The following is a 9,663-nucleotide window of genomic DNA, read 5'->3' as shown; positions in this document are numbered from 1 at the left end:
CACCCTCCACTCCACCTTTTTCATATTCATAAATATTTTCAAATAACAAATTTGAACATATTTTAAAAAAAAATATTACTGTTTTTATAAAAAAATATTACTGTTATGATTTAAACAAGTTTGAAGATATTTAAACACAAATAAATATCAAACAACATTTTAAATGCATAAAAATAAAAATTGGGGAGCCTGGGAATCGAACCCAGGACCTCCTAGTGTGTGTGTTGCGTGCTGACCAGTCGGGCTAGTGGGCGGGTTCTAATGTAGATTGGTTTAGGTGGAATATAACCTGAGGGCTCGAACTGTAATAAAAAAAACATACAAATGGCGCACCGCTGCGGGGTGCGCCATTAGTAATCTCCCCCCTAGCTAATTCCACCCTCTCCCTCACTAGATCCCTTCGTCCCTCTCCCTCGCCAGATCCACCCGCTACCCCAATCGACCCCCGCCGTCGCCGCCCCGACCCTCGCCGGACTCCACCCTCGCCGCCCCCGCTCCCCCCACCACTGCAGCTCCCCCGCGCCGCCGCCCCAGCACGTACATCCCCTCCCTCCCTTCCCTCTAGCTTCTCCTCCTCCTCCTCTCACCGCCCGTGCCTTCTTCTGCTCAGAAGGTCAAGAAGGCAGCCCATTCCTCCGGATCACCGCCCACCGCCTCCTCGATGCCGGCGCCCCCCGCCGCCCTCACGCCGGACTCGCCGCCCCTGCCAAGCTCAGGCCCGCCCCCACGCCCTACGAGGCGCACCACCGGCCGACCAAGTCCCAGACGTCCCCGTCCCGCCGCCGACAGACTACGCGCCGCCCCTGCCGCCCAAGCCCAAGCCGGAGCCCAGGCTATCCCAGCTCGAGGTATCCCCCTTCTTCTTCTCTCTAAATTTTAAAAATTAACAAATGTTCACAAATCTTTAGATTTTGCTCTCTAAATGTCAGTTAACAAATTCTTATTCTTACTGTCAAATCTTCTTTTCTTTTTGGAACCATGCATACAGTATTAGGTTAGTATGTTCAGTGGTTAGTTTTTGCCACACCCACATTCCAGATATGTCCAGCAGCACTTGCTCGTCTCCATCTGATAGAAAGCAAAAAACTGCCTTCAGTTTGGTAGCATGATTTCCCTTTAGTTTGGTAGTTTCAATGTGTTCTGTGTTCTCTGTTTTTGTTGAAGGAAGGCTAAATACTCCTTGTTCCCAAACTATCAAGCTGCATTTTACTCCATCTCTCTCCAAACTGTCAACAGAATTTCGCTCACTGAAATTTGACAGTGGAGTACTGTCCAAACTGTATTCACTGTCTAAATTTCATTGATGTCAAATTTTATTTATGTATCAAGTCTGACATCAACTTGTAAGAAGAATAAGGGTGAGTCCAAGATCAGGTGAGTGAGTGAGTGATGTGGTTGCTGAAGTTCAGACATGTTCAATGAGAACAACTACTGTGGAGATTAAATTCAATGAGAATAAATTCAAATACATCCAAATAAACCCATCATGTCAGGATTCTTGATCAAAGACCCACTTAGGAGTAGTTTGTCATTGTTAAACACAAGTTTAAAATGAATATGCTTCTTTTGCTGTGATAATCCAAAATGCTACTTTTGAGTACAGTAGCTGTAAAATTTAGTCTATCTTGAGCTTGAGCTTGGGAGCTTCTTTAGCAAGACACTGAATACAGTGATTTGTTGCGTAGGAGTAGCTGTAAATGCTTAATATTATTTCCCCCACAATGCATAGCAATTATCTGCCAGCAGTCATGTGGCTTCACATTGCTGGCACCGGTTGTGTTGTGTCACATGGCCTAGATACAAGTGTCGCTTTCTGCATTTTGTGCCGATGAAGTAGATATAGATAGGCTTTCTGCATTTTGTCACATTTGCTTCAAGTAGATAGGCTTTGCTTTGAATGCTTCTGATAATCTGAATGTTGCTAGATAAGAAACATACAAGTTTGGAACTTCTCTCTCTTGTGAGCTTTGCTGTCAAACTGAATGTTGCTGAATAAGAAACGTACTACAAGTTTGGGACTTCTCTTATGAAACACAAGCTGCTTCATCTTTTGCTTTGGACCAGATGGAATAACATGATCACGATGTTTCTTTTTAATCAGTAAACCTAGGTGTTCATCACCTATGGCCTTAAGATCGATAGAAATGTATGTTGCTATTTTCTGTTGATTCTTTCTGGCTAGTTCATTCATCATTTAGGGCTTGATGTATGGAGGCTTGTCTACTTGCTATTAATACAACATAATATTTGATATGAGCAGGGTGAACAACCTTTAGGTCCTGGGAATCTACTCAAGGCTGCAGACACTTCTTGTCTCACTTCTTTTATCATTGGTATAATATTCATATTAAGGAGTTTCTATAAGTTCATTGTTCTTATAAGCATCAGGACTTTTTTTTAATGGAAATTTACAGTATGTTTGAGGGTGAACATTAAGCAATGTTTGTTGTCAAACAAATCAAGAATCTTTTTAATTTATGTATTTACTATTTTTTTATTTTACTTATCAAGATGGTGTATTTGAGCTCGGGAGCAGAGAATCCATGTCCTGAGCTCCTGATTTATCCCTCTATGCATGGTGTGCATATACTATTTGCCTATTTGGTAAAAAAACAGTTTAGTTTCCTATTTGGTATGCTTGTCATGTCACTTGTAGTACAAGCTTAGTTAGGAGTACTCCATCTAGTAGTAATTAATTTGTGTGGATGTGGATGGGGATGAAAACGGAGCGGAAACAGACGGAACTGAGTGCTATTATATTTGTTTTCACATTTCTTTGCAGAAGCGGAAATGAATACAAAAACCCCAGAAATGAATACGGAAACAGATACTACCGGAAATGGACACTGAGCGAATACAAAGCTGATATGGAAACAGAAATAGGCATTGATCGGAACTTAAAAACCCCTTGAATCATAGAGAAATACACACAAAAACAAAAAAAATTAATGAGTTGTTAACATGGCTACAAAATAATATCATTATGCTAGCAACTTAGCGTAGTATTGTAGTAGTACCGGACAAGTGTGTATAGGGTCAAACTGAGTACATGTGTGGTAGTAGGAGTTGGGCCTTAGATCCATTCTACTAATTGTGTCATTGTGTTCTCTTTGGTAGTTGGGCTACAAAATAGCTATAGGTCTATAGTAAAAATAGAAATTCCATATTCACGGAAACGGAAAGTTCCATTTCCATGCATGTTCCACCGGAAAACACCATTCCGTTTTTGTTTCCGTTTCCGCATAAAAAATTCTATTTCCACTTCCGTTTTGCAAATTTCCATTTCCGTTTTCATATTTTCTCTCTGTTTCCATTTTTCCTCCGGAAAAACCGAAAGTTTCCACTCCATTTTCATCCCTAGCTGTGGAAGTCACTTGCTTTGGCATAGTAATATTTTTATTCCAGTATTATTTTGTGGTGGTGTGGGTAGCAAGGTGCATGCTACTTGTGATGATGCTACTTGTGATCTTCTGAAATGTCGACCCATTGGGGACTTCATTACGCGGGGATAATGATTTTGCAGGTACCCCTAGAGGCCCTTGAGTTTGCCGGAATGTCGATTAACTTCCGTTCCGGCAAATTCGGGTACTCCATGTGTCCTATTTTCAGCAAAGGTCATGCTGAAATTTTCCGTGAATTTTAGCATGACTTTGCTAAAAATAGGACATATGGGGTACTTGAGACTAATGCATGGGCCGGGGTATCTTAGTACTTAGTTAAGTAGGATCAACTGCCCCTTTATTCTTGCTGCATTAAACCATAGGTGGCAATAGAGCCAAGTGGTCTTTCCTTTTAAGCGTGGTACCTTTTTGTTTTGCTAATGTGTACTAGGTGCTCCCATCTTCTGTGTCATTATTACCCTAATTTATAGTCCAGTACAATTGGACTTTCAGTACAGCCTGTTATCATGCATGTTTTATTATCTGTTGTAAGGGTACTAATTGGTCTCTTCTGCTGCTTATCAGAGATAGGGGGAAGCAGCCACCGCCGCTCTGCCACACCGCAGTACGAGTTGGATGCTTCCGAGTTCTTCAGTATCATACTTGGGACTTCAGTATCATCCATGACACAGGTATATAAAACGAGAGATCTCCCCTTCACCCATCTCATTATGATATCTGTTGTTTGCTACATCACTCATTGTCCCAAACTGCAGAGGCTGCTTGACAGTTTTATGAACATGCTGGGTGAAGATCCGCCAAATAATGTGAAGCTGCGACAGGCCGTCAGCGGGTTATGCAGGCAGTGGGATGTGGAATTGGTGATCAAGGAGGACCACATGTACTTGTATCGTGGGTGGGAGAAGTTCTACCGTGCCTATGACCTGCGGCTGGGGTACTTCCTTCTCTTCAGGTACGACGATGATGCCACCATGCTCATCGTGAAGGTGTTCAACGCGACTATGTGTCGCATGCGCTACGCTGATGATGATGATGATGCCAGTACGTTCTGCCTCTTCTTATTCCTCTACATTTGGCTTTGTCTCACATCGATTGTTAACGGTCATTGTTGCATTTGGACAGGCAATGGGAGCAGCGGCAGCGACACTGGCTACAGCCAAAGCAGTAGCGACTATGGTTGTAGCAAAAGCAACAATGATTCTGGCTTTAGCGAAAGCAGCATCGATTCTGGCAGCAGCATAGACAACAAGAAGGATGATCTGGACCGGAGTGCGGGAGAAGATGAGCAGAGTGGGGATGAGGAGTTGCAGGATGACGATGGGCATCAGGCTGATGATGACCCAGCGCTGGTGGTGGCTGACCAAGGGCAAGAGATGGTGGTGGCTGACCATGGGCAAGAGATGGTGGTGGCTGACCATGGGCAAGAGATGGAGGTGGCTGAGGATGACCTAGCGATGGTCGTGCCCGTCCTGCCTGAAGGTGGCCTCGCGATGGGGGTGGTGCCTGACAATGACCACGCACCGGTGGTGGCGCCGGCGATCCCACAGCTGGGCGACATGACCACGCCAATTTTGATACAAGACTACATCCCACTGCCTCCACTGCCTCCACCGCCTCGCCGCTCTTGGCGCATCAGGCTGAGGAAGGAGAAGGAGAAGAACAATGCATGAGAACTGAACTTTGTCAGGTATGTCAGATCTCCAAAATGATATATATATACTTAGTTACCTATGTTATCTCTAATATGCTTAGTTTCCTATAGGTTAGCTTCATTTTACCTAAGTTGGCTCTAATATGCTAACTTAGAGCTTATATGCTTAGTTTCCTATAGGTTAGCTCCAAAATTACTTATGTTAGCATAAAATGATCAAGTTTACATAATAAGCTTATAGTCTTCTTCTCATTCTTCTTATTCTTCTTCTTATTCTTCCTCTAGTATTCTTCTAGTCTTCTTCTTCTTCTTCTCTTCTTCTTCTTCTTCTTCTAACTTCTTGTTTATCATTTTGCAGATTTGATTTAATTCATGGAAGCTTGCATGGATGGAGTGCTTCTTTTCTATTTGTGTTTTTATATTTTGTATCAGTGTGAAACTTTTGTGAATTGATGGATAATGGTGTTGGATGAACAATGTGAAACTTTTGTAATATGTAACGATGGAACTATGTGTTGGCTATGTATATATATATGATGAAACTTGTGTGTTGGATATGGTTGTTATATGGATGCTTGTTGTATATATATGTGTGTTGAATATCTCATATGTGAAATAGTGACCTGAGATTAAGAAAAAACAAAAAAAATAAAAAAAATTGTTACTAATGGCGCACTACCATGTGGTGCGCTATTAGTATATCAGATAATAGTGGCGCACTGTGGGCAATACTAATGGCGCACTACGTGGTGCGCTATTAGAACACCAGATTCTAATGGCGCACATGTGGTGCGTCATTAGAAAAAAATTCTAATGGCGTGATGCTAGTGACGCACCAGTAGTGCGCCATTAGAAGGCAAAACTGGTGCGCCACTAGCATGCCTTTTCCTAGTAGTGGCGGCCGGTGTATGGTATTGTAGCGGTGTCATGGGGAGGAGCACCCGTAGTCAGTCCCCGGGAATGTAGCCATGATGGTGAAACTCGTTAACAAATCTCGGTGTCGTGCCTTGTGTGATTGCTTGGTCCTCGGATGATCGACGGAGCGCCTCAGATTTATTTTAACAAGCTAAATGTTGAGTGGAAATTCTGTGTGGATGCTTGGTCAGTACGTATAACACAGCACTCGCAAGCACTTACATTTTATTTTAATACGCTTGATCATTGGCTATGCGACTGCCTTAACTGCAGCTGGTAAATTCCCTTTTTATAGGGAAAGCCTGAGCAGCAAAACAGCCGGTGCGAATGCCCTGCGATGGATGGTTCATTGCTGAGCACCGGGCCAGCCATAACCATTCATTGTCACTGACTTGTGGTGAAAAGGTTTACTGTCCATCGCACAAGCACATAGATGTCTACACAAAAGATCTAGTGAAGCGACTTAGGGGTAATAACGTGAATCTCAACAAGGTGTACAACATAGTAGGAAGCTTCTTCGGTTCATCTCAGAATGTGTCTTTCACAAAGAAGCCACTCCGGAGCCTTTCTGCACAACATAGTAGGAGGCTTCTTCGGTTCATCTCAGAATGTGCCTTTCATGAAGAGGTCACTCAAGATGCATGTGTTTGTGTGACAGTATATCGGGTTGCAATTTGACCGTGAGTCAGATGAGATCTACCAGGAGAAGAGGATACAAATTGTAAGCAATTTCTTTTAGATTTTTTTGTGCCCTCTTCCTAACTGTTGTGCAAGTGTACGTCGTCGAAAAATTCTAATGATGAATCTTTTTGTAAGAAATACAGAGCGGAGCAGTCATGAGAACAAATATTTCCATTGAACAACATACAAATAAGGTTTACACCAGGAAAATGTTTGAACAATTTGATGGGAACCTTTTTGATGGTCAGGCTTACAAGGTGAGGAAATTGAGAAGTACTCCCTCCGTTCCAAATTACTCGTCGTGGTTTTAGTTCAAATTTGAACTAAAATCACGACAACTAATTTGGAACGGATGGAGTATATTGCAAGACACAACGATGCCGAGAAACGCGAGAAGTTGAGCATGATTGATTACGACGTGACCATGTCGAACGATGGCGAGTGGTTCGAGCGTGTGATTATGCATGGACCCCCACGCTTGTTCCTCCCCGTGTGTATACTAGCTGTATTTTTTACTATGCTGAAATGTGTGGATTTATAATATTTGGTCTCTGTACCTTTTAAGTCGTTTGAGACAAATGTATTTTTTTCCAAATTGCACCTCTTAATGTCTGGATGACTAATAGTTTGTCATGCTATCACCGAGCATGACTGAAAACTGGCCGAGGTGCTGTCCCTGTACGTAACTGAAAACTCGTTTGTGGGTGCCAGTTTGTTGTTGCGGCGTACATCTACAGTCAACTACTCCATGACACGTGCTTGCGTTTTGTTTTTTTTGAATGGTCACCGGGGGGAGAGCTTCCCCATCTGAATATATTACCATTCAAAAGAGGATCGAAGAATTACAGTGTTGATTCAGATTACAACAAAAACAGTTAATGAATAGAAGCAGAGAGTCAACCACTGGATCGCTCGTGTGCGCCAAATGTATCCAAATTCGGAAGCTGCTGGCGACCAAGCCTGTGAGGCCGAGACAGCAGAGTGGACGTCAAGCCGGGACGGCTCAGGTAGGCCCATAAAAATGGCTGATCCATCCGACCTCCTCCTATACCGGTGCCACACGGTTGCTGGGTTGCATAATAAATGAGGCGGGCCCATCTTGGAATACATCTACAATACGCAGCATTCTACTGACCAGAATACGGCTAAACACAAGGATCCCAAGAACAGCAGGTGGATGAGATAACGGGCTCAGCTGTGCTCATGATCACAAACGAATTTTCCTTATGAAACTAGCTATTGTGTACGACTTCTGCTATGTGTTTTTAACGTGCTCCGTCTTACCCCTATTTTTACATGAGAGGTAAGAAGGCAAGTGTTAATCAAACCCACTACTTAATGCAATCAACGACTTAGATCTATTTTATACTCTTGAGTAATTTTAACATGCTCACTCTTACCCCATCTTTTTATATCGAATGTAAAAAGGTAAGAGTTAATTAGACCACTAGTTAATCAAATCAATGGCTTAGATCTATAATGTATTCTTACCTTTCATGTGAAAAGAGGAGGTAGGAGAGAGCATGTTCAAATTTGCCTATACTCTTACCATGTGAAAAGGAGAGAGGTAAGAGGGAGCATATTAAAAAGGAAATCCTAAAAAGTGGTCCGGTGCTCGTTTGCTCGCGCGAGCACACGCTGTCGCGCGCCGTTGGATCGGCATCGCGCGGTTGCGCGTCGATCGCTCCGACCCAGCGCTGCCTCGTCGTGTGCGCCAGGTGGCACCTGGCCGTGGCGTCGTTCGAAGAGTCCCGTTGGGTGGAGAAGCGGTTGTGGGTCCCGACAGTTCTCCCCCTCCCTCCGCACTTCCGTCTCCTCCTCGTCCCCCCATTTCGAAACCGTCCCCGAGCGCTCCTCCCAAATCCACCAAATCCGGAGCAGCCGGTGGCGGTGCGGCGATTCGGCGGCCGTCTTCCGGCGTAGTGAGGAAGGGACAGTGTGTGTGGCATGCAGGGAGTGGTTAATCGGCCAGGCGCGCGTCGGTGCGGCGACTGGGGCCATACGTTGGTGCAGCCGTCGGAGGTGGAAGGCGCTACAGCGCCGGAGACGCGGGCGAGGAGGGTCGACGCGCGCGTCGGTGAGGCGACCGGGACTGTTCGTCTACACCCGCAGCATACATCAGCAGTCAGAGGCGGAAGGCGCTGCAGCGCCGGAGACGCGGACGAGGAGGGTCGACACGCGCGTCTTCGCCGTGTGGTTCGCGCGGAGGAGCAGAATCACCTTGCTGCTTGGCGGAGGGCAGAATCGCAGGTCAGTTCATCTCAATCCCATTTTGTGTAGGCTTGTCAGATCTCGTGAGTTTTGGGCGAAATCACTGAGTACCTTTGCCATTGTAAGAGATTAGGAAGAGATTATGCATAAGTTAACTGATTTGAAACGGATTAAGCACACGTTAGATTTGGTTTTGGTGCTGGTGAGATAGGATTTGGGGTGCATTCAAGGCTTGGTGATGCTCAGTAGGGTGTCGTGGCATGTGGAGGGATAGGGAGGGAGATGTTCTCATGCATAGTTTGTGTCCTAGTTTGTTGATCTACTGACTTGCTCAACAACTGCTCATAGGATGCTCATATAGTTGCCTAGCACTTTTTTTTCATGCAACAAATGCAACTATGCTATAGGTTCCTGTTGTTGAAATGTTTATGTATCAGGTTTATGTGCTGTGGTTCGACGCTCGTGTTTGTTTCGACTGAGTTGTAGATATGTATGTCAGTTTGCTTAAGTTTTGTGACTGAGTTGTCAGGCTTTTTTGCTGGAGTTTTGTTAGTCAGTTGCCTGAATTGCCCTCAAGTGTTGCCTAGTGTGCCTGGCTTGCTCAAGTTTTGTTAGTCAGTTGCCCTGACATGCCCTCAACCGTTTTTTGCCTAGTGTCTTTGTGCAATGCCTGGCTTTTGCTCAAGCTTTCTTAGCCATTTGCCTGAAATGCCAACATGTGTTGCCTAGCAGCCACCATATGTTCTTACTGCATTTGTGTAATCTCAAACTTGCTCAAGCTTTCTTAGCCGTTTGCCTGAAATG

At 44.4% G+C, this 9,663-nt stretch overlaps 1 pseudogene; it reads left to right on the top strand.

The window, feature by feature from the left end:
* Positions 1-9,338, top strand: part of LOC123067336 (uncharacterized) — a 36,505-nt pseudogene extending 27,167 nt beyond the window's left edge.
* Positions 9,339-9,663: the final 325 nt, after the last annotated feature.

This window comes from Triticum aestivum, chromosome 3B, assembly GCF_018294505.1.
Source record: "Triticum aestivum cultivar Chinese Spring chromosome 3B, IWGSC CS RefSeq v2.1, whole genome shotgun sequence".
Lineage (NCBI taxonomy): Eukaryota > Viridiplantae > Streptophyta > Magnoliopsida > Poales > Poaceae > Triticum > Triticum aestivum.
The sequence above is the reverse complement of the archived record's forward strand: the minus strand, read 5'-3'. Positions and strand labels throughout refer to the sequence as shown.